This window comes from Mus musculus, chromosome 3 (genome assembly GCF_000001635.26).
Source record: "Mus musculus strain C57BL/6J chromosome 3, GRCm38.p6 C57BL/6J".
Classification (NCBI taxonomy): Eukaryota; Metazoa; Chordata; class Mammalia; order Rodentia; family Muridae; genus Mus; species Mus musculus.
Genome location: NC_000069.6, coordinates 96,097,533 through 96,122,091, shown reverse-complemented (window position 1 = coordinate 96,122,091; position 24,559 = coordinate 96,097,533). Strand labels below are relative to the sequence as shown.

General features: G+C 42.4%; 1 protein-coding gene and 1 long non-coding RNA gene across 10 annotated transcripts in view; one reads left to right on the top strand and one right to left on the bottom strand.

Moving 5' to 3' along the window:
• Positions 1 to 17,588, bottom strand: part of Otud7b (OTU domain containing 7B) — a 56,626-nt gene extending 39,038 nt beyond the window's left edge. For 3 of the 9 annotated variants that reach the window (XM_030252584.1, XM_006501385.3, XM_017319548.2), the window contains exon 1: positions 17,273 to 17,582. The gene's annotated coding sequence lies outside the window, so the exon portion shown is untranslated. Of the gene's footprint in view, positions 1 to 13,323; positions 13,382 to 17,272 lie in introns of all 9 variants that reach the window. The other 6 variants (XM_006501386.3, NM_001025613.1, XM_006501389.4 and 3 more) reach the window with 6 other exon arrangements.
• A 147-nt stretch (positions 17,589 to 17,735) lies between these two features.
• On the top strand, positions 17,736 to 23,925 carry Gm30044. The gene is made up of 2 exons (XR_375856.2): positions 17,736 to 17,904; positions 23,561 to 23,925. It is a non-coding gene; the product is annotated as a predicted gene, 30044 (long non-coding RNA).
• The last annotated feature ends 634 nt before the right edge of the window (positions 23,926 to 24,559 follow it).

Sequence of the window (24,559 nt, the reverse complement as noted above, 5' to 3'; positions counted from 1 at the left end):
AACAGTGGCAAACACCTTTCCTCAGTAACCCATCTCACCAGCCCCAGGATATAATTTTCTAATGAAGAAATACTTAACAAAGAGGAAATGTCTGAGGAAGGTAAGCTGGCAATACGTGGCACTTTTCACAGCACTTTTTAAAAGATTTAACATAAAGTAGTGTGGGTACAGTGGCACGTGACTGTATCTGGTGTGCATCCGAGTAACTCAAAGGCAAATGTGACAAGATTTATGTTGAAGTAGATTCCTAAGGAAAAATTCATATAAGCCAAACTGTGTGCTAAGGAACTTCTGGAAGACTGTAAAACCTGAGGAGCAGTTCACAGAAGACGTCTGTGAGAGAAGAACACAGGTCAAAATGATCAAGCCTGTCCCAGGAGTGGATAATTATCCCCTCTAAACAAAGGACAGTATGTTCTCCTCCAGCAAAACATTATGCTAGAGGTAGAGATGGTTTGACTAGCCAGGAACACTCCCAACAGCCAGGTATGGTGATCAGGGAGGTCAAGACAGCCTGTCTGACCCTGGAAGCCAGCAGGTACACCAAAGGAGAGTAAGACCATGTTCCTCTTTGGCCCTGGGTATTAAGTCGGTTATAGCAGATTAGTTCAAGCCCACAGGGTCCAACAGGTATGGAGAAATGTAGGGAGGCTAGGTAGAAGAGCTCCAGGATATGAAAATCCAATAGCTCAGAACGAATGAGCATTCAGGGACCTAACTAAGTTAGCACCCCCCGTTTATGCTTTGTACCCATGCTTGATCTACAGAGGAAGCAACATTTCATGCTGTATTGGACCCTAAGTATGTTTGACTTTATTATCTTTAGTTGTTCACCTCTGGGATCACCTAACATTTGCTCAGAACAGGTGACAATGGACATTCAGAGTGCTTCACCAAGGTCATCTTTGTAACACACTATTTGTTATAAGATGGTGATCCAGGATGTTGCCTTGCCCTGCCCATCTTCTGGAAAAGGTTTTGTTATACAGATGACATAATGCTAACCTCTTGAGTATTTTGCAGATTTGGAAAGCCACCAGAGACACAAACACAGTGCCTCTAAAGGAAAGATGATGAGAGATCAGTCTGTACCATGTGCAAGGGCCAAACACAGCTGTAAAATTCTTACAGTATTACAGTCTGGTAAGATGCATAGAATACTTGGCAATGGTATTGACAAAATCCTACAACAGCCTGTGCTTACGAATGTACTGAAGCTACAGGCATTCTGGGCACTCTTGGGAGATGGGCAGGTTTTCAGGCCCCATCCTACCTAAGCTGACTGTCCTCTGTATAACTTGGTAAGAGCTAAAGAAAAGAAAAAGATATCCCAAGTAGAACTACATGACAGTGCAGTGTCATGAGCGTTATATGGGACTGGGATAGAAAGGCTCAAGATGCTTTTGAACACGCTAAGATCCTTGTAGGAGAGACAAGACAGCTGTGTGTCCCACTACCCCAGTGTCCCTTCCTCTTAGAAGTCACCATTATTCAGACAGCTATAGCTGGTGGCTATGCCAAAAGCAACCTGAATAAATTGTTCCAACTGGATTTTGGTCTCGGTCATGAAGAGGAGCGGAAGCTATGTACACAACAGCCACTATGAAACTGACTGCATTCTCAATATCAAATAGCTCTAATACTTACAAACTTCGATCCTACCTAAACTCTAGAACTCAAAGGAAGTCCTGATTCATTATAATGCTTTCTAGTAATTTCTAAAAGAAATCCTCGTGCCTCTTTTGAAACTATTGAACATCACTTATCTCAGGTGCATGGTAGCAATGGCTATAATTTAAATGAGTGCTCGCTCTCAAGCTGCTCGCAGTTGAGATCCAGCATTCAGGAGGCACAGGTGAGCAGATCTCTGCAAGTTTGAGGCCATCCTGCCTGGTCTACAGTGAGCTCCAGGACAGACAGACAGTATAATTACACAGAAAAAAACATATCTCAAAAGATCAAAATAAATAAATTAAATTAAATTAGTACTCTCTTTAATAATGTAAGGTAAGGAATCAAGTTAGAATACAGATAAAACTGATCTGGGCCAGACAGAGAACACCCCGTTTTTTATGTTCTTCCCATTCTCAAAACTCTTTCCTAGACTTGTGATACAGAAAGTATTTTCTAATTGAATAAACTGAGGAAGGTAAGTGTAGGCAAAGTATTGTTGTTCACATAGTCACCAGGGAAAGACAAACATCCCATGGAGACTACATGGCACTGTCACAAGCGCATTACTCACTACTGAGCGACAAGAAAGAACTTGAGAAGGAGAGAAACTTTCAGGAAGCCAAGGAAACAAAATCTTCCCAGTCTTCAACACAGTCTAAAGCGGGCTACTGTCCAGTTCACTCCAGGCATGAGTGAGTGGTGAGGGAGAGAGAAAAGGCAACATGGGGCAGGTGGGCTTGTCAGCACAAAGACATATTTCTTTCTCGAATTCATCAAGAGTCTTTAGAACAAAGAAATTTGGGAGATTCCACCTATTTTTATGTCTTGACTTACATATTTAAAGATTGTGCAATGTATATAAATGACAGCCTAATGCACACATTACCTCTGGAATCCACCAAAACTGCATCTAAATCCCAGCTCTATCACTCTTCTGCTTGTAACCTTGGGCAAGTACTTTAGCCTCTTTATTACACTGGCAAGAACCTTATACTTTAGTATTCTTAGCACCTTTAACAGTACCTCAACAATAGCAGTGACTATTTTGAATTAAATCATTTGTGTTTAAGAATATCTACCTTAAGCAGGGCGCACGCCTTTAATCCTAGCACTTGGGAGGCAGAGGCAGAGGCAGGCGGATTTCTGAGTTTGAGGCCAGCCTGGTCTACAGGGTGAGTTCCAGGACTACACAGAAATCCTGTCTCAACCCCCCCCCCCAAAAAAAAAGAATATCTACCTTAGGGTAATAAATGAGCTATAAGGCACCAGGTTTAAGTCAGGGTAGGAGCTATTATCAAACAGTAACAGTCTTCCTTTTATTTTCCAGCCAGGTCAGAGGTTATAACAGAGACCCTGGCAAAGAACAAAATGGGATAGAGGTCCTACAAGCCAAGTGTTGGAAGGGAAGGTGACCTGGTCAGAAAACCCAGCAAACACACAGTGTCAGACCCTTACAGTAGAAATATAAAAAATGGTGATTCATAAAATGTTATTCTGAATCTTGAGCATCTGTCAACCTTAGATAAAACCGTGGCCAAAAGGAATACATAGGAGGTGAGGAAGAGCACTATCTTAATGTGTCTGCTTACTTGTTTTAACACAACGACAAGCTTCTAACCTGTTAGTATAAATATCCACCTGCTTCACAGTACTCACTTCCCTTTTTAGGTAAGACCACCTAAAGTAAGTTGTTCTTACCTGTTGACAACTATGCCAGAAAGAGTTGAGTTTAAGACCTACCTCTATTCCAAAACCACATTGCCTACAGCCTGCTAACCCAAGCAGCCATCCCACTTGCAAGGGAAAAACTATTTCATCTTTAAAACTGAGAGACAGAGAGAATATGCATTTAAATTCAAAATCCAAAGGAATCTTTCCCTTTGAATACAAAGAACGTTCTCTCAAAAGACAGCACTAATTACTTGTTACAATGCATTCTGAGCATGACAGCTGTAAGTATCCAGTTAGTGTTTAAGTGCACAGAAAACCTATCTAGAACTGAAACAGCTTGTGGTTAGACATCATCATAATGTGGTCTTTAACTTCCCATTACATTTCCCAGGCATCTGATCTCCATTTTTAACCACCACCTACCTCCTCCTAAGCAATATGATGCGGTGAAAGAGAGCACAGAAGGACAGTCAGGAGAGCTCCAGGCTGAGCTCTAGTGCTTACTAGAAGCAAACAAACAACTGACTTCAACTCTCACTTCAGTACTAACTGAAAACCTTATCTCTCCTGCAAATATTTAGTACTCACAACTTCTTTGTACAGGTGCACACTGTGTGTTGCAGGTACACACATGCTTGTGTATGCGGAGGCCACGGGACTACATTAGATACCATTTTACTTTGTTTATTATTTGTCTACTTGTTATTTGATTTGAGGCAAGGCTCTTACTGCCCTGGAACTCACTTGTATGCTAGTTGGGCTGCCCAGTAAGACCCAGGGATGGACCTGCCTGTACCCTGCCCCCAGCTCAGGGGTTCAAGCAATGAGCACCACCACAGCAGCTTTTCTATATGGCTTCTAACGACCAAACTCAGGGCCTCACACGAGTGACGGACAAGCACTTGAAGAAGTGACCTATCTCCCAAGCCCTAATTACTAATTTCTTAGTGTGTATAATTCTATACCAGAGGCCTAACTTTTCAGAAAGCAAATATACAAATAGTGTTTGTTGTTTACTCCTGCCTTGAACAAGTAATCAAATTTTCTGGTCCTTGTTTTCCTCAACTAGAAAATGACTGTAACATATAAAATTCCTTTAGTTCTAAAATGCTCTATGGTGATATATATGCTACATATTCTATATTTGTTTCTCATATTTCAAGTGTGTGTATAACCAAATCTTATTTAACCCAGAATGTGGGTTCCCACAGGACCTAGCCTCCTACTCTTATTGCTTATTTATTGGGTTCTATCTTCTTACAGTCACTTCGGTGCATCTATCCAGAGCCTAGTATACAGAAAATGCTCAGGAGACAGGAATGTATCTTCACCACTCAGCAAAAAAATACCAACAGAAATTTACAGAATCTTAATTTTCATAATGAACAAGTAAGTATATGATGATGTGAAAGAGAAGAAATTTTAGATTGTTGGAATGAGAGACTTCTTTATGCCAAACAAGTAGGAATTTATTTGGGGGATCAAAAGAAGCTAGGATAAGGCAACTCTTCAGTCTAATTTTCAATTCCTATTTTCAGTATCATGAGAAGAGTTATGAGAAGAGTATCTCTGGTCAGTAAACAACAGCAACCAAGTATTAGGGACATCAGACTTGTCCCCTAGTAAGGAATGGGAAGTCAGAGAAATGAAGGGCTTAACAGACAAGTGGGCTGCTCCTCGTTCAAAGGAAACAGAAGCAAATGCTCACAAAGGGCTTTAACAACAAACAAAAACGCGGGGCCTAAAATGTGCAGTTGTCAGCATCACACTTTTCCAATGTTTGTACCTCAGTTCTTCCAAGTAGACTAGCTCCACGTAACATCAAGTTCAACTAACACTAGAGGCTCAGAGAAGAAGCCCCTTTTCTTTGGTGTTAGCTGCTAATGATTCAAAAGGCACAAAAGGAGTAACTCATTTAAAATAGTCTTGACTTAAAAACAGAGTACAACTACTCCTGCAGAACACAAAATTGCCATTTTCAGTTATATTTCACATATGATGTTACCCAATTAACTGTCAGTATATAGCCTGGAGCTTACACAGAACCCTATAGCAGGGTTTGAAGAGTTCCAGAAGATGCTCCTGTCCTCAGTCCTATTCTGCAATCCTATACCTGCTTCTTTGCTCTTTCTCCGACTTCAGCATTCTCTTCCCCCAACCTAAGAATATTCTGGGAACCCCAGAGTAATAGAATAGTCTGGGGCTAGAGCTCCTTCTCTCTTCCTTCCCCGAGTCCCTAAGAAGTCAAAGGCCAAAGGCAATTTTCTTCAATTCCAGATCTATCTTATGGCGATGAGAAAGGGGGCGTGTGGGCCAGGGGGAGTTATTTATGGGACATGCAAACTTATCAGCTCTAACACAACCAATCACATATACATATACATCACATAATAATAATAATAAACGTTTTCATCAAAGGTTTCTTGGCCAGAGCTAAGCAAGTTCCCAATTGAGCTCTTTCCCCGGTTCTCATTGTTAACATTGACTCTGAAGGTGTTGACTGAAGCCGCTCCAGCCCCACGCAGCCCCTTACAACCTTCTCAACACCTCATGCATGGGAACCAGAGCAGACACTCCAGCAAACCCAACTAACAATAACTGTAAAGACAAGTAGTTGGAATAAAATTCAGAAGTACATTTCAGAGACACAACTGAATTGGGTTTATCTACTTCAAAGACTTCATGTATTGTGCTTCAGCAGAACCCCAAGAGAAAATTAAACGTCATGTTAAACATGTAAGTTCAAGTATATAAAATTACCAATATTTGACTGTTTTTAGTCTACATATTAACAATTTCCATTTATCTTAATATTTAACTCTTACTTGGGGGTAGGGGAAATCACTGAAGCTCAAACAATGTTATATTAGGACTCTATACTGCAGAATCTGCTTGTGAAGATTTTAAAACAATTGCCTGTCGCTTTTGAAACATCCTGCTCTCCTGAAAAAAAAAAACAAAAAACAGGCAGCTATGGCACAAGCCTTTAATCCTACCACTAAGGCAGAGGTAGTGGGATCTCGAAATTCAAAATCACCCTGGTCTACAGGACAGCTAGGGTTACACAGGGAACACATCTTGAAAGACAAAAAAAGAAAAAAGAAAAAAAAAGGTCACATGTTGTACTCTGGCAATCCCTATAGTAGACAGGTTTATACAGAAGGATTGAGAATTCTAGGCCAGGCCAGTGTGAGCTATATAATAATGCTCTAGAAAGAAAAAAGGAAAGGGAAGGGAAGGGAAGGGAAGGGAAGGGAAGGGAAGGGAAGGGAAGGGAAGGGAAGGTGGAGGTGGGACACGTGGTTATAAAAGCACACACACATATGTACATACATACGTATGTAAGAATGTGTGTATCTTTAGCAGCCAATATTTCTTGGTCCTCGGCAGTGTTTTGTAAGTAATCAGAGGGGCTAGGGTTTTGTATTGTTTTCTTGTTGTGTGTGTATGACAGACTGAGACTGTGTGTGTTAGGGGTTGGGGGAGTTTTAATATCCAACTCTATCTAGTGAGATTGTCAAGACCTTGGTGACTAAAGCAGAACCTGATAGCCACTGAGTGAGTCTGGCCACAGGAGCACAGGAGAATCAAAAGGCACCAGGATCAATTCCCAGGAGTTTCCCAACTCAGATGACATCACCTATCGACTCCTGCTTCAAATTCCAAGGAATGTATGCTTTCATTCCCTGCAGGAAATTAGTCCTGAGTGTACTTTTAACGAATATCTATCTCAATATGGTTTTTATTGCAAAATGTTTCTTCGTAAGCTCTATTTTTATAGGGCCATCTCAAAATTTAAAATTAAGAATTCAGTAACACAATGGACACTTATTTTATTTGTTAATATGACCGTTTAATCACTAATCATGACTAATGATTACTAAATGCCTACCCAGTGTTAATTATTGTGGGTAAGACCACAAGAAAAACAAAAATAAAAGAGACTGTTTCTGTTTTTAAGGCACTTACAGTGCTTAGAAGAGGCATACCAATGCACAAATAAGCCAAAGTATGAGACTATGCAAACACCACATAACAAATACCAACTAATAGTACATCTCAGCAGTGGGGCAGCCAATCAGATCCTACTGGAGGACAGAAGAAAGACTTCTGTGAAAAGACCAAACACTGAAGCTTGAAGGTTGGTTAGGGATGCCTTAGCAGTGGAAGGAAGAAATAAGCTTAAGATTGACAGCTGTATTTGTAAAATATTTTAAAGACCACAAGACATACTAAAGCAAGTATGATAAAATATTAATTTTCTTAAAATTTGGGTTGTGAGCTTAAATTACCTCTTGGGGCTTTCTCCCTAAAATTTTCTAAAAGTTTAAAATAGCTCATCAGATAAAATTGAAAAGCCAACGGGTGGTGGCATACAACTTTAATCCCAGCACTCAGGAGGCAGAGGGAGGTAGATATCTGTGAGCTTAAGGCCAGCCTGTCTGCAGAGCAAGTTCCAGGACAGCCAGGGCTACCCAGAGAAACCCTGTCTCATAAAAGAAAACAAACAAACAAACAAACCACACTTTGAAGGGAAAGCAGGTAGCTGGAACACTGGCAGAATCACAGCCTGGAGAACACAGCCTTTGCCTAGTATGCAAAGGTGGCCCTGGGGTTGATACCCAGCACCACAAGAGGAAAACCAGAAATAAGAGCCATCAACAAATGCAACAACAACACTCAGAGGCAGGATAGTTCCCCTAACCTTTTAAGGCACTGGTTCTCAACCTTCCTAATGCTGTGACCCTTTAATATAGTCCCTCATGTGGTGGTGGCCCCCAACCATAAACTTATTTTCATTGCTACTTCATAACTGTAACTTTGCTACTGTTATGAGTTGTGATGTAAATATCTGATATGCTACACCTGTGAATGGGGTTCATTCAATCCCCAGCTTCACCACCCCCGCCCCCACCCAAAAAAGGGTTATGATCTGCAGGTTGAAATCACTGTTTTAAGGGAACATGTGACTCTTGTTTTAGGCTGAAGAGCTTCAAACACTTCATACAGTATACACAAGAAGTGTCTAGAACAGGGTGGAGTAGTGGTTGACAATACAGGCTAAGAATGAAGTATTTATTGTCATCCCAAAGCAGATAGCTGAGGCGAGTGAGAACCACCTTCCCAAATAACTTAAATGCCGGTGGAGCCAAGTCATCTCCCCCAAAACAAAGCAAAGGAAACTTCCAGCTACAAAGGATTCCAGACAAGGACTGACTGTGAGTAGCTCTTCTGTACCTCCTTTCCTCCCCTCCCCCAGAACTCACAAACAAAAACAAAATGTACCCTTGCCCACTTGAGAAAGAATCAAGAATTGGCAGCTCTGCTGAAGTGGACAGCTTCCAAACCAAAGCCCTTCTCTGGGGAAGACATTGACAGCTCAGAAAACAGAAGGAAATCGCTAGTTAGTCAAGATCTGAGGAAGGCCATGAGAAGGTACCCATCCATCCTTCCACACTCCCTGATGTCTTAACTTCCCCATGGGAATCAGGCAATTAAAAATGTTCTCTATCTTATCCTGTTCTTCCCCAGCAAAGAATGACAAACATGCAACTTACATATTAAAACAAACTTCCACAATTTTTAAAAGAAGAATTCAAATCTGAGTGCAATGTCTGATTTATCACTGCCTGTTTGTTTCTGTTTGGTTGAGGTTTTGTTTGTTGTTGCTGTTTTCTGAGACAGAGTCTCATTCTGTCCTGATACTATGTTACCCAGGCTGGGTTCAAACACCACAAAGTCCTTCTACCTCAGCCTACTAAGTACTGGGATTACAGGCATGAGCCACCAAGCTGGCTGGGACAGGAGGACAATGACAAAGTTATACTACTGTGGCACAGGATAGCCTCAAACTCATGATCCTCCTGTATCAGCCCCCTAAGTGCTAGAATTACAGAAGGAGGCCACCATACTCAGCCATAGCCTACTCCTAATAACAAAAGTTTCACTGGCTCAACTTAAAAATAAGTTTAAGAGAAAACAACTTAAAGGGAATTTAGTGGGAAAGAAAAATAGATTTACACACTCAGTAAAACCTTGACTCCCTTCTACATCTACCTATTAGAGCTGATCAATCTCCAACACACTGCTCCTTTCCCTTCTGGGTCCCTCCTCAGGGGTACTTTCAATACAACAGTTTGTCAGTCAAACCTTGGGAAGGACCACTGTTCTCTTTGGTTTAAAAGGACAGTGGAATGGAGGTAATAAGCCATTCTGTGGTCTAGCACAACACAAGGTGGGAGAAGGAAACAAACACTGAAATAGGGCTGGAGAGAAAACAGTGTGGTGACCTCACATTTATTAATCACCTGCCAAAGGCCAGCCACTGAAAATTCAATTGTACACTGAGCTATCAAAACTACTCTGGTTCTGATTAAATCCTCAGGTAGTCTATTTGAAAATTAATAAGAAAGCATCATAATTCCTCCAATTTTCTCTATAAAATTCACCAACCAATATGCTCTGGTTAAACAGGAAATTACAAGGTCCTTTGCGTCGTTCTCCTAGAGCACACTTTATATACCACTGAGATAACCTTTCTTGGATTTGAAACTTATCCCCATATGATTATAATCCTTTATTACCTCATCATTTACTGCACTATAAGATAACGTTCTCCAATGGTAGAGCACATGCCTAGCATGCATGAAACACTATGTTCAATTCTCAGCACCACAAAATAAACACAGGTCAGGCATGGAGGTTCATATCTGTTCTTAGGAGCACTTAGGAGGCTGGCAGAAGAGCTATAAGTTCAAAACAAGCCTGTGTACTTAAATTCCAGGCCTGCCTGGATTACAGAGCGAAATTCCATTTCAATAAACAAATGGATGCATGGATGGATGAACGGACAGACTGACAGAAGGTAAAGCTCCACATAATCCAGCCTTGCCCCCCGTAATATCTTACATACCACATGAAACAGTCTATTTCATTCCTTTAAGTTTTTTTTTTATTCCAGCTCTATTCTCAGCCTAGAAGTGTGCTATCCTTGGTCTCCTGTAGGCTATGTGCTTAGCTCACCATTCATGGGCACATCCTCTCCTCTGGGAGGCTCTGTCCCATTGTTGCATGCCCAAGGCAGAACTGATCTGTGGGCCTCCACTTTCTACCCTGTAACTTTTATTACAACATTTATCACACTTCACCATATCTATATATTTACTATTTTTCAACTAGACCTGTGGTTCTCAACCTTCTTGATCCTGTGACCCTTAATAGAGTTCCTCGTGTTATGGTGACGCCCAAGCACAAAACTATTCTGTTGCTAACTTCATTAACTGTAATTTTGCTACTGTTATGAATTATAATATAAATATCAGATATTCAGGATATAAGATATACAACCCTTAAAGGGGTTGCAACCCACAGGTTGAAAACTGCTTAATTAAACTCTTATGCTTCTTGTGAGTAAGAATTTTTCTGACCTGTTTCCATATCTTTAGTGCTTAGGACAGAGTTTATAAGATGGGAGACATCCGAAAGACACTGGATGAGGCAGAACAGAAAAAAACAAATACACAGGAAAGAAGAAAGAAGAAGCAACTGGGATAGCCTAGAGAGGAGAAATGCTAACTTAGGCTCACTGCCAGTCTTTACCATGCTGCTTTCTCTAAAGCCCAGTTCTCACACAACTACAGATATTGCATCTTTGCTGATAATCTCCCCTGCTTCTACACAACTTTAGGTTCCTAACTCTGACAACGAAAATAGCTTTCATGTGGGCATGTGCCACTTTAAGCCAATACATCCCAAACTGAACTCATTATGTTTTCCTTAAAAATAAGGAAATCTGAAGCTGCAGATATGGGTAAGCATTTAAGAGCACTTGCTGCTCTTTCAGAGGACCAAGGTTCAAGTCCTAGAACCAACATCAAATGACTCACATCCACTTGTAATTAGTTTTAGGGAATCTGGTGCCCTAACCTGGCCAGGAGAGGCATGCATGTGGCACAGATGCATAACAAGCAGGCACTCCCACATACATATGAAATTTTTAAAAAATTTAAAACTAAGGAAATCTCCATACTGTCTGGCTGAGTCAATGTCTCCTACAGTGCAGGCCTGACATGGTCCTACCTGACTCATCACCGTATCCCGCTATCCGTTCCTCACTAGTGTCAGCTTCCCTCACTATCTCATTTCCATTCTTCTCCGTGTTCTACCTCAAGACTCTTCTCAGGCTTCATCACATCACAGACTCCAGAGAGCCATGTCTTTTTCCTTTAGAACAACAAGCCAGCTTGCATCTTACTGTCATATTACCATTCTAATAAGAATCCTTCATGGGTTCCCTAGACCCTATTTTCCACCTTTTAACACACATTTATTAGTCTAGCGTTAAAAGACTGACTTTCTCCTATAAACACTAGCCCAAACAACGTAAATGTCACCACTACTCAGATCAACCTAGTCAATGTCTTTAGAACATTTTGACTACTGTCCTGTTTCCAGGGTTTTGTTTGATCCTGTTGATTTCTTAGGGTTTTTTTGTTTGGTTTTTTGATTGTTGGTATCTGCCTTTTAAGATGTTATACTATGCTGCTAAAGCCGATCTGAACCCCACAATCTTTGATCTTCAGCCTCTCGTGTGCTAGGATTTGATATTACAGGCAGATGTCATTATACCTGGCTTTCCTAATGCACTTTTTAAAAGCACTTGAAATTCTGTAATTCCTCTGTGGTACCTTTCATAATTACCAGAGTACTTTACTCCTAAGTTATCTATAGTATAAGGCCTGGGCTGTGCAATTAAATTAAATTAAATTAAAATGTAAGCTTTCTACTTAAAAAATGTGCCTGACATGTGAATCGAGGCTCAGCAGACAGCTATTCTACTTCTCTTCCTTGCAACTGAACCCACAATCTTAAAGGACACAAAGCTGTCATTCCACCCCCACCCCCAGCCTACACCGGTCCTTCAAGCACTTAGTATAGAACTGAACTCACAGCAGGTAAAAACACAAGTTCAATTAATTCCTCTTACCCAAAACTATTTCTTAGAAGAAATGAAGGGATAAGACATAACTAAACAAAACAGTTGAGAATAATTCCAGTCTAACTGTGCATAAGATTCCTGTCTTTTCTGCCTCTGGTTTCCAACTCAGAAATATAAGCACCTGACTGGAGGTAAGTGATAATCGGTGCTCATGACATAGGGTTTTGTAATGACTACAGGAAGGTGGGGCTGGCAGGGATAAGGATGGCAGAGTCACCAGAGAACAGCTGAGTGCTTCTGTTTACTGTTTACATGTAACAATAAGCATCCCTCCCTTCCTTTTAATTAGTCATATTATCAAAAATTTTCCTACAGGATATCTTGAGGATTTTTCAGTACTCAAGACCTTATGAGAGGCTTGGTGGTGCACACCTTTAGTCCCAGCACTTCAGAGGCAGAGGCAGGAGGATCTCTCTGAGTTCAAGCTCAGTCTGATCTACAAAGTGAGTCCAGAGAAACCTTGTCTCAGAGAGACAGACAGACAGACAAGAAGAAAGAAGCAAGCAAGCTACCTAGCTAACTTACTCTTTACCAATGTAACACAGTGAGCCCCCAGATACTGTGAATGAAGATTCCCTCTAGCTAGAATATAAGACAGTATCTACCAAGTGTTCTTATGCAGGAAGGAGACAGTCTGAGAGGCCACATTCGACCTTCAAAGATTTTCAGATTAGCATATATTAAGATACTTAGTATAGTTTAAATTACCCCAAAATGGACTATTAATTTTGTGGATTTCTAAAGCCAAATATTTAAGGCAAAATAACTGTATCTTATTCTTCCTATAGTCTTTTCATAGCTACCAGGTAATATAGGCTTAGAAACGTAAATTTAACATCAGTATAACCTCAAAATAGTAAATCTGGCTTTAGAAATAATGCATTTTAAGAACAATAAATTCCTGCATAAAATGTTGAATTCTTAGGCCAGTACTCTCTACATTAGCAGAACTAAAGGCTCTTGAAACATATCATTCTTACCACAAGCTTTTGAGCAGAACCCCGCCATAGTCTTGCGATTTTTCCACAGGCTGGTGCACTATGAAACAGGGACAAGCAGAGCTCAGACAGCAAGGTATGCCATACAAAGGCTTCAGTATGGGATCTTCCGTCTACCTCTGAGATGTCTCTTAGGGCCAGGATGGTACAGAACAGCAGCAGAGCAGTCACAATGTACCGGGTCCTGCCTGACTCTTGTCCCTGCGTTCCTGGACCAAAGGGCTCAATATTTCTCATTAAATCCACCCTTTGTTCAAGGACCTACAATGACTCTATTGACCCTTCTATCCACATCCAACAGGCTGGCCTCTGAATCCCTTCCACCCTCTCACTCCCCATGACTTGACCAACCCACATTCTCTCCAGTCACTCTCACATACAACTTAGTCATTCATACATACCACCACTGCACATTATACATTCTATACTTTCTTTGGAAAATCCTTTTGTTTGGGGTTTTTGAGACTGGATTTCACATATCCTGGGCTGGCAATGAGTTCTGATCTCCTGCCTCTATCTCCCAGGTGCAGGGATTACATATATCTTTCACCACACTCAATTTGTTTAGTGCTGGGAACAGAATCCAGGGATTTCTGCATGTTAAACAAGCATCCCCAGCCTCTCGGAAAATCTTTTCTTTTATTCCTAACACAGAGACCATTTTTTCACTGACTTCAATGTATATACTTATAGGTAATGACAGAGAAGTGACTGGGCAAGGTCGCACCACACTGAAAAGAGAAGAACTGAAGTACATCTAATTTCACAGCCTGTGCTTCCACATTGCTAATCCATACCCTCCCAAGGCCATTTCAAAGCATACTAACTCTGTCTAATCTTAATTCCTTGTGTTGCTTCAAGTTGTCTTCAGCCCACCACACTCCAGTTCAGTACATTACACTTGGTTTTGTTTAGACAGTTTTCTACATTTAAAGAGTCTAAACATTAAAGTGTCTTACATTTATGTCACCATCATCCTCTGCCCTTCTCCATGCCCCAAGTATCACTTCCCTGTCCCTCAGTCCCCACTCCAAGGGAAAAGACATCTTTTTTGCATCTTTCTATCTCCCCAGATACTGGAGCTTAAAGGTCGCTTTATCCAAGGGAGTGTTCAATCATTATTCAGCAAGAATTTTCTTTTTAAGTTCTCTCTTCTATTATCTATTAAAGAGTGAACTGAATTTAAAAATTCATGAAAAAAAAACTGCCCTGTACAAAATTTTAATTGTATGAATTTATCAGGCATTAAAATTCCAGTCTGCTATCTCACTGTCTTTACGTTCCATAGAAAATATATTTCTGAGACCACATTTGCCAAGATTAATTTTTCCCCCTTTCGTGGGGTTAAGTGTTTGTGGTAAGAACACTTCCTTAGACACACATACTCATGCATACAGTCTCTCTGTCTCTGTCTCTCTCCAATAGTCTCAGCCAGCACTGTTAGAATTTGGGAGCTCAGAAACTTTAATAAGCAGTATAATATCCCCATAACAAAGTAGATATTTACTTTTGATACTAAACTTTTCCACAATAACTCACCTGGCTGCATATAATGTACCTCAAGTTTCTAAGAAGTCGTCTAAGAACTGAGACTAGCAGTGGATATATTGAGCTGCTTGTTCTAAACTCATTCCTAGGTTTAGTCAAATGCTTCAATCCATACCTGGTAGAGTAACGTATACAGTTCAACAAAAGGAAGTTAGATATAAACAGAAATTACCCATGTGTCATAACTATGATTGGCACCAGCCAACTCCCAGGGATTAAGGCAACTATTAGCAGTTAAGACTCCAAGAAGATACGTGTGATTTTTTTTTAAATCCCATTTTAGACTCCAACTGAGATGTTTTTCCACTAATAGGTAGAAGGATGGGGAGGAAAAGAGAGATTAAAGCAATTATTACTTCAAGAACACTTCCAAATTAGTGACATAACTCCATCACAGCACATCTAACACTGCACATCAATCGTTGGTCACCGTGCCTTACACAACTCATCAGAACCCACTGTTGGCCACCCTGCCTCATACAACACACCAGCCTTGTTTCTTTGACAAAGTTTTACTTTTTTTCTCTTCCACAGAGAAAGTCCCTGGTACTACATGAAAGGGATAAGACAAACCAGAGCACTGAAAATAAACAAACAAATTAGAAGTAGTTTGGAAACTACCTACCATCTTTACTTCCCACTTAAACATATGATGTCCAAAACAGACATCTATTTAGTTCTAAATTATTCACGTTAATGGGTAATGATTGGCAGAAAGGTGCTGATAATCCAAAATGAGAGCAAAAAAATCGAAAAAGAAAAATCTATTTTTGTTTTGGAATATGTGTCTTCAGCATATTTACCTTCTCAATTATGCCTAGCATGAGCTAATATTTGTGTTCATGTGCAATCTCTAAGTACACAGAAACCAGCCTGGATTACAAAGGTGCTCGAAAGATGCCAGTTCACGTAAAGTCAGAACAGACTGCATTCAGTGCTGTACAGGAGGAACAGCAATTTCTTTTATTTTACATTCTCTTTAACCTTCAAAATATCAATAGACTAGCACAGCAGGTTAGTAAACTTAAAAGACCTGCTTGAAAAACAATGAGGGTAAAGAACATAATTAATTCCTCATTGTTTACCTAGAATGTGTTCCTATGTAAGTTATATACTGCCAACATTTAACTACAAGTCTGATTCTCCCTGGCAGACTTCTCCATCCCTCAGGAACAGAATCTCATTGACTAAGAAACACATTTCCTAAATGTCTTTTTAGATATGCAACATAGAAAAAAATAAAAAATAGAAATTAGCTACTCCTTTGGAGTCTTCTTACCACCACTTCTCCTTATTTTTCTTATCCACCTGACAGGTTTTGAGACACAAAGGGATCCAGCATCCTAAAAGACCTAAGTATATTGTAGGAAAAGCCAAAGACCCACAAATTACCAGCTTCTAAATAAAACACCCTATGTAGTATTCACAAAAAGATAAAGAAAGCCAAAGTCAAAGCGGGTTAGCGATTGGCTTTGCAGTCATGAAAATTCCCTAAGGGGAAAAAAAAATTTGGGGGAGGGGGAATAACCTCTTAGATCAAATCTCACCAGTTCGCTTCTCTCAACTTCCCCATTTTTACATGTGTCTTGTGCCCAGAAAAGACACCTATGTTAGACTGACACTCTATCACCAGAGAAGAGAGACAGACTCTGAGGGCTGGTCCTTGTGAGCCGACAGGCTAAAAATACGCCGGCCCAGTAAACAAATCCCATTCCATCTCAACAGGAGCCACACCGTTAACCTAGTAATTATGAGAAGAGTGCGATCACACAGCCCCCAGCTTACTCATCATCAGCTTCTAAAGTTTCCATCAGCGCACAGAAACTTTTTTTTTCTGAAGTCCATAAGCCTGCCCTAGAATTTCTACACCTACACTCACCACAGTCTCTCTCTCCTCTCTCCTCTCTCCCCTCTCCCTCTCTCTCTCCTCCCTCCCTACCCCCCTTCCTCCATTACTGGACGCACCTCAGTTTGGCTATCGTTAAGAACAAACTTGGCTTTTCTTTTTTACTTTTATAGTGACTTTAAAAGAACTTTATCCTACTTGGGGGGGGGGGGCTGCATCTAGACCACCCTAAAACTCCGCCATCCGTCTCCCAAAGTCTAGCTGACAAGAGGGGACTATCCAAACTGCCCAGCACAGCTGGGGAAGGGACAGGAACCGCCGGCCAGGGCTGAGAGCGCAGGACGCAGGTGAAAGATTGGCGTGAAGGAGGAAGGTGGGGACCAAGCAGAGAGCGGGTGCTCAGGGGGAGATGGCTTCAGGTGAAGTCTCGTCAGAGAGAGTGAGCAGTGGAGCTCGACGACGCAGAGTTGGGGCGCTGGAGAGGCGGGAGGAGCGGGGAGGAGATGGGGAGGGTGTCAGGGCTGGGGTCTCCGTTACCCTCGCGACTCTCGGGGCAAGGCTCTAGGCCGGGGCGGAGCGCGGGGCCCGGCCGCCTCGCCTCATTCCTCGGCAGTGACCCCGGGGTCCAAGCGGCCCCTCCCCCGACGACGATGGAGGCGGAGGCGGACACTGCGACCGCGGCTGTTGCTCTCCACAGGAGATAGAGCTGGAGCCAAGCCGGGACTGACCGGAGCTGGCCTCTTCCCAATGGCTTTCCGCCGGCTCCTCCACACCGGGTCGCCACTCCGACTCCAGCGGCTGGTTCAGGATCGGTGGCTTTCGGCCGTCCGGCCGGAAACAAGCGCCCGTTTCCGGCCGGAGCGGGTTGGCGGTGACACCCTAGCCGCCCCCGGGCCTCCTCCCGCCCGGCGCGGCCGGCCCCGCCCCGTCCCGCCCCGCCCCTCCCCGCAGCAGCCCCGCCCTCGGGACCGCTTTGGGGCTGTGGCCGGTTTGGCGCTTGCCCGGCGCGTGACCCCGCGCGTTTTTGGCTCGCGTCCCCGAGCCCCCGGGCGGAGGCACTTTTGAGCGGGAGCTGGGAGCTCGGCATGGACTGTTAAGACTTTGGGGTCGCATCAGTTGGCGCCAGCCCTAAGGGAAGAAATGGAGACTGGCGGAGTAGCTTTCGAAAGGTGAGAAGGATAAAAATACTTGAGAAGGTTGAAATTCTAGTTACTCCACGCAATCCTGGACCAACCAGACTGAATTGAACATCGCTTCTTACAAACCAGCCCCACCCAGCTATGCATTCCCCTTGTTCCTTCACTCTTGACGTGAACGTACCCTTTGCTATATTCACTTGCATAACAATACTCCCTTAGTAACATCCCTGCCACAGTCAGTTTTTTAGTTAATGTTGTAAAAACACATTGTCAATGTGTTTTTACAACATTACAGCATAACTCAATGCCTTTACTTATTGAAGCCCTACTGTTGTAAAAGCACTGTATTCTGGAAGACTGGAAATAGAAAACGCAACAAGACATAAATCCCAAGCATCAGCAATCTAACAATTTAGTATTAATAGAATTCACTGAAATATTTTATATAAAGCAAAACAAACATATATGTCACGGAGGTTACAATGAGCTGTGCCTAGGAGCACACAAACAAGCCATCTCAGCCTTTCATGTTTGTAAAGGAATATGGACTGCTTCCAGAAGAACTACTTTATTGAAAACACAAAAATGGGCCCAGCTTATGCTATACTCTAACCAAATGAATCCTAAAATTTAACTCAGATCTCTAGAATCCACACATTCAAGGCAGTGTTTATTATCAAAATTATGTTCACTGGGTTTATGTAAAAGCATAATGCAGTTGGCTCTTCATTTTCCTCAGTATTCGCTGAGAATTTTGGTTTCTAATGGGGAAGGATAGAGCACAGAATTATCCAGACTAGGAACTGACACCTGAAACAGGAAACCCACTGGAAAAATACCCTTAAGTTTAGAGTTGAAAGTTTAGGGCTGAACCTAAGGCCACGTATACATGTCTCAGCCAAGCAAAGTAGCTGGTGCCTTTGGAAGATACCACAACTTACAATGCAACTTAGCAAGCCAGAGCTTAGAAGATCCAGGGAGTACCGATTGCAACTACTATTTTGTGACAAATTTGAGAAGAGGGTAGGATTTGGTCTCACTGAATTCCGTAGATCATACTAGCCCCTGCTGGCTAAGTCTGATGTGGGAAGGCAGAACTCTGCAAAACTGAGAGCTGCTTTCACACTCATCGATTAACTATGTTTAACACACTTTCACACACTCCTTAGGACCAGGTATGGAGCTCAAAGGCTCTCTCCACCTTAAGTACAAGGCAGAGGGGTTGGTTTTGTTGTTGTTGTTGTTTTGTTTTTGTTTTTGTTTTTGTTTTTGTTTTTGTTTTGTGGCAATGACCACAAAAAGTGGTCCAGATTAAAAAGTTGAGCCAAGTTGCTGGTCAAAGCCATTTAAGCGATCGCACATTGTAGGCCTGCCTGGAAATTTAGGGATCAGGAAGTGATGGGGTTGCCATTGCTCTGTGCCTGTTTCTTACTCCGACCATCCATCAGGCATTGTTGTTTGTGTAATTGCTCAATGGGCTACTTGTCTTGGCCAGCTCTGTCTGTGTGGGTAGCAGTGTGGTCAGCTGGGCTGGAAGCCAGGCCACCTGGGTTCTGGTCCCAGCTCAGCCAGTCCCTAATCCATTAAGTGACTCCCTTCCCATTCCTATGCTGTCCGTTTCTTTGCCTATCTAGGAGCGGCTTCTCTTTCAGTGTGCAGACACTGTCACAGTGTCCGATGCTCCGAAAGCTACCATCTGATAGTAAATAGTCACAGCAGCCTGAGTACAGCGGAGTCTCCCCCCCCCCACCCCCAACCAGGTAGAATAGTATGGAAAAATCATCAAAGAAAACCCCAGCAGTGTGCACAAGGCCACGCCCCTTATCCTCCACAAGGCCACGCCCCCATCTGCCGCTCAGCTCACTGTTCTTTTCCACCCTGACAACTGTTTTTGTTTCCTTGTCTTAGTGATTCTAAGCTTCAAGAAGCTCCGGGAGCTTTAACTTGCCTTTCACCAACGCTGCTCCAAGGAGAGTCAACACTAGGCTGATGGGTGCGGTGAGGGGAAATATTCAGAGAAAGCTGTTTTGCAACTAACCAGGAAGAAAAAAAAGGAGAAATTATTTGCATTTATATGTCTTTGTGGTAGAAAAGAAAACCAAACTGAAATAACTTCCTTTCTAGTACTATGACTATAATTTAGACCAGTGGTTCTAGGATGCCTTTAAAACTATAGATAGATAGATAGATAGATAGATAGATAGATAGATAGATACTGTACCTACTTAGGAATGTTAGACTAACTCAGAATTTTTGTAGCTGAAAACCATAAATCCATATATATATATGTTAAATCCATTCCTATCCTCTGACCCAGAAATTCTATTCCTTAGTATTTACCCACTAGAAAGGAAAATACGTGTCTATTAAAAGCTTGTAGATAAATGTTCCTAACAACTTTATTCCTAATAGCCACTCAATGGAAACTTTATTTCTAATAGCCACTCAATGGAAACCTTTCAAATGACCACAATAAAAAATAGACTCATATACATACATATGTATATGTATATAGGAATTTTTATAAAAAATAAATAAGGTACCTTTTTTAAAGATTTATCTGATTTTATGCATTTGGGTATTCTCCCTGCATGTATGTGTACCATGTGTGTGTGCTGTCCATGGAGGCCAGAGAGAGAGTGTCAGATCCCCTGGAACTAGAGTTACAGATGGTTGAGAGTCACATAGTGTTAAGAACTGAACCTGAGTCTCCTGCAAGAGCAACAAGTGCTATTTACCACTGTTTCATCTCTCTAGCCCTGCAAAAACTTCTGACTACTGATGTTTGCTCAATTGTAGAACCCTTATATAAGACCCTGGATTTGATACCCAGCAATACACACACATACACACATACACACGTACACACAAATTATTAAAAGAAAAAAGGCATTTTTATGAAACTCAAATTCCAAAACAGGCAAAAATACACAATAGTAGGTACCAGCTATGGCCAAGAGAAAAGAAAAATTAAAGGGACACAAGAGGATTTTCTAAAGTAGTGGAATGTGCCATGCCTTACTAAAAGTAGCCGTTACACATGTATATCACAATGGGGATTTTGTCTTAATTTTAAGGTATTGTGTTATTATTTTACATCTGTGGGTGTATCCCTGCATGGATATCTGTGCACCATGTGCCTGGTTCCTATGGAGGCTAGAAGAGGGCAGTCTGCTTATGTATCATTGCTAGATCTACCTCCTATTACTAAGACTCCAATGCTCCAGTGATCTCTTCTCACCAAAGTGATACCAACACATGGCAGCATAGCTGTTCTTGGCTGTCAACTTGACAGAGCCTGGGAAGCTGGAACCTCAAATGAGGATTTGTCTCCATCAGACAGGGCTATGCACCATCAGACTGGGCTATGCACCATCAGACTGGGCTATGCACCATCAGACAGGGCTATGCACCATCAGACTGGGCTATGCACCATCAGACAGGGCTATGCACCATCAGACTGGGCTATGCACCATCAGACAGGGCTATGCACCATCAGACAGGGCTATGCACCATCAGACAGGGCTATGCACCATCAGACTGGGCTATGCACATGCTGGGAGGTGGGGGATGGATGTTTATGTTTCTTGTTACAACTAATTGATAGAAGAGGGCCTAGCCTACTGTCAATAGGCCATCCCTGTGCAGATGGCACTGGGTTGTATAAGGAAGCAGGCTGAGCAGAACCAGGCCAGTAAACAGCACTCCTCCAGAGTCTCTGCTGCAGTTCCTGCTTGAGTTCACACCTTGACTTCTCTCTGGGACTGACTACTCTAGCCTGTAGGATAAAATAATCTTTCTTTCCAAGTTGCTTTTGGTAATGGTGTTTTCCATGGCAACAGTAAGCAAACTAGGACTCCTAACCAAGGTCTGTCTCCTTCCTCTTTGCTGAGAAAGCCTTGATTGCATTCAACAGCTATCCTCTGTGTGACTCTGAACTTCAGAGGAGGCTGGTTCTGGTGAGAGGGGTTGCTGGTCAATCATGAAACTCCACTACCCTCTGTTTGGCTTTGTTTAGACCGGGAGTTGAATTCTGACCAATATGAAGTGCGAAAGAATTCTGCTGGAGGCTTTTTTGGGGGTATTGGGTAGGGAGTGTTTGTTCTTACAAAGAGACATGAAGAAAGTATTTTTTTCCTGCTGTTTGAACTGTTGTGCTGATTGCAGACTCAGAAGATAGCAGAGGAAAAGCAAAAGAACCTGGGCCTTTGGTGAATGACTGATTTAACCAACACTGCCGTGGCTCTACTGGAAGTTTTTGTTACATAAGCTAATACATCTTACTTATTGTCTAAGCCATTTGAATTAAATTTCTGTGACTTAAAACTCAAAGCACCTCAATTGATTAGATGACATTAGTTCCTTGACATTATAAAGAAATGCAGAATTCCTTAGTCTCCATTATAAGCTCCTATGCAGCTGAGCTCAGCCTGGTTCTAACTCCAGAATACATGAGTTTATTCATCTCCATCTCTACCTCTGTGTTCCTCTTCCTTCTCCACCCATGGTGTGCTAGCGAGCATTAACAGCTAGCTCTCCATGGGGAAAAGGCACTTGCTAGTTTCCAGGTGCACATATGCACCTACATTGTCCTACTGTGGTGTGATTTTAGTGAATAAGGTGTTGGGGAAAGCACCAGTTTGATGTGACCTCAGCACACCACTGTGTTAACTCTCAACTTCCTCCTCTGCTGATATGTGTTCTCTCTATGTAGGGCTTAAGGTGTAAACTCTACCACTCCCTTTAAAGGGCTGTATGCAAAGCTCCAAACTGTGAATGTCTTTACCAATTGGTTGGAACTTGACAACTGCTTCAAGTCGTCTATTTCCACAGGTGTTTGTGCATAGTTAACTCTTTCATTGATTTAAAAATAATAAGGAACAAATGCACAAATGTACCAGAAGAAGAGTTTGTCAGTGAGCGGCACTAGATTACCTTTGTGCAATTCTAAAGACTTTCCCGGGATTAGACATTAGGAAATCCCTCAGAGGAACAGCTCTGCCCTGCAATGACCCAAGATCAAACTTTATGGCCAATAAGACTTACCAGCTGCCAATTAGTGTGAGCACAATCCCTGGTTGAGCTATGACAGGACATTAACTGAAGAGCCCTTGGCAGAGTTGGGTGTGTTCTTACTCAGGTCCTGACAAATCCCCTGAGGATATTAGAAGGACTTCTTCAGGCCAGAAGAGGCCGACAGGTTGGTAAAGAAGAGAAGCCAGTTCCTTAGGCTGTGGGGAGAGTAAGCACTACCTTACCCGATTGGAATGCCAACCAGGTGGGTCAGCTCTCAGCTCCATCCCCACCTTGCAGGTGACACACCCCCAGACTTGGAGGAAACAAATAATTAAGTCTGCTAACCCATTAGCCAAGGCGATGAGGAGAGGCCCAGGAACGAATGACTAAGTCACTCTGGCCCCTGACTAGGTCATCACTGGGAAGCAAGCCAAAATCAAGCGTATTCAGGGGCATAGAAGAGAAGTGATTGCATCAAACTCTGACTGCTGCTTCCGGGTACTTGCTTGAGCTCCTGTAAAAAAAAAAAAGTGATTTATTGCTAATGTTAAACTACTGTACACTAAGAATGCTTTCCTAAATTATTAATGCATGCTTATTTTGTGCATGGGAACTCTATCTAGTTGGCATTTACTAGGCTTTCTTAGTGTTGTCAATGGTTGCTTTCCAGAGTGACATACTGGAGCATCGTGGCTATTCCTAATGCTGCTGCTGGTCTGTGGAGGAGGAGGGGGAGTGTGGCAGATCTGAGGAGAGTTTGGTGAGACTCTGAGTGAGAGGAAGAGAAACCGAGCTGAATAATGAGGCCTGGTAGAAGGAGGTCCCAAGTGCTAATCAGCAGTGCCAGCCCTACCCTTGTGGACTCACTACCCCAAGGAAAGCTCTTCCTCAGGTCACACAAGGTGGCAGCTTCCCTTTTTCTGACAATGGATGACATAGAATCAAGCAGTGGCCAGTTTATGCTAGGCCTTCCACGCGAACAGTAAGTCCTCAGCAAGATGTAAATTAATACAGTATATTTGAATCTTGCAGCCATTTCCCATGTCTACCGTGTGCATGACAAGTCACTGCGCTTATGAAGTTTTCACGATCAGGCCAGGAGCTGGAAGTCACATTTTTTTTCAGCTTGACATAGGCCCTTCGTGGCATCTGTGCACAGGGAAATGAACTGTCAGCCGGGGTGGATGTACGGGACCAACACAGGCAGCCTTTGACTGTAGGTGTTTGTTCATGAAAGAAACAGAAGGGACTGCCTTGGCTGCCCACAATCTGTAGTCTCTTTGTCCTCTCTTCATTTAGAAAACTGGTACCTTTAGTCTGCCATCAACACCATCAACAGCTTCTCATACTTACTTAGCAAGATAGTACAGTGCTAATTTTAAGTGATGCACAGCCCAGCAGGTTGATTTTGCTCTGGCTTATTATTCTCGAAAGGGACCCAACAGCCTCCCCCGCCCCCTCACCTGCACATTTACATTAGGTAACACTGCACATGGTTAGTACCCGTGTCCCCACTTTAGATTAACATTGTGTTTTCGTTGTGTAAATCTACTTTCCGTACCTCTTGCATCAGTTACTTTCTCTCGGTTCTTGTTGTCATCGTCCTAGCTCACTACCTCTGACCTTCCTAGCCCACAATGGGTCTCTTGCTTTGATACGGTCTTTTCTC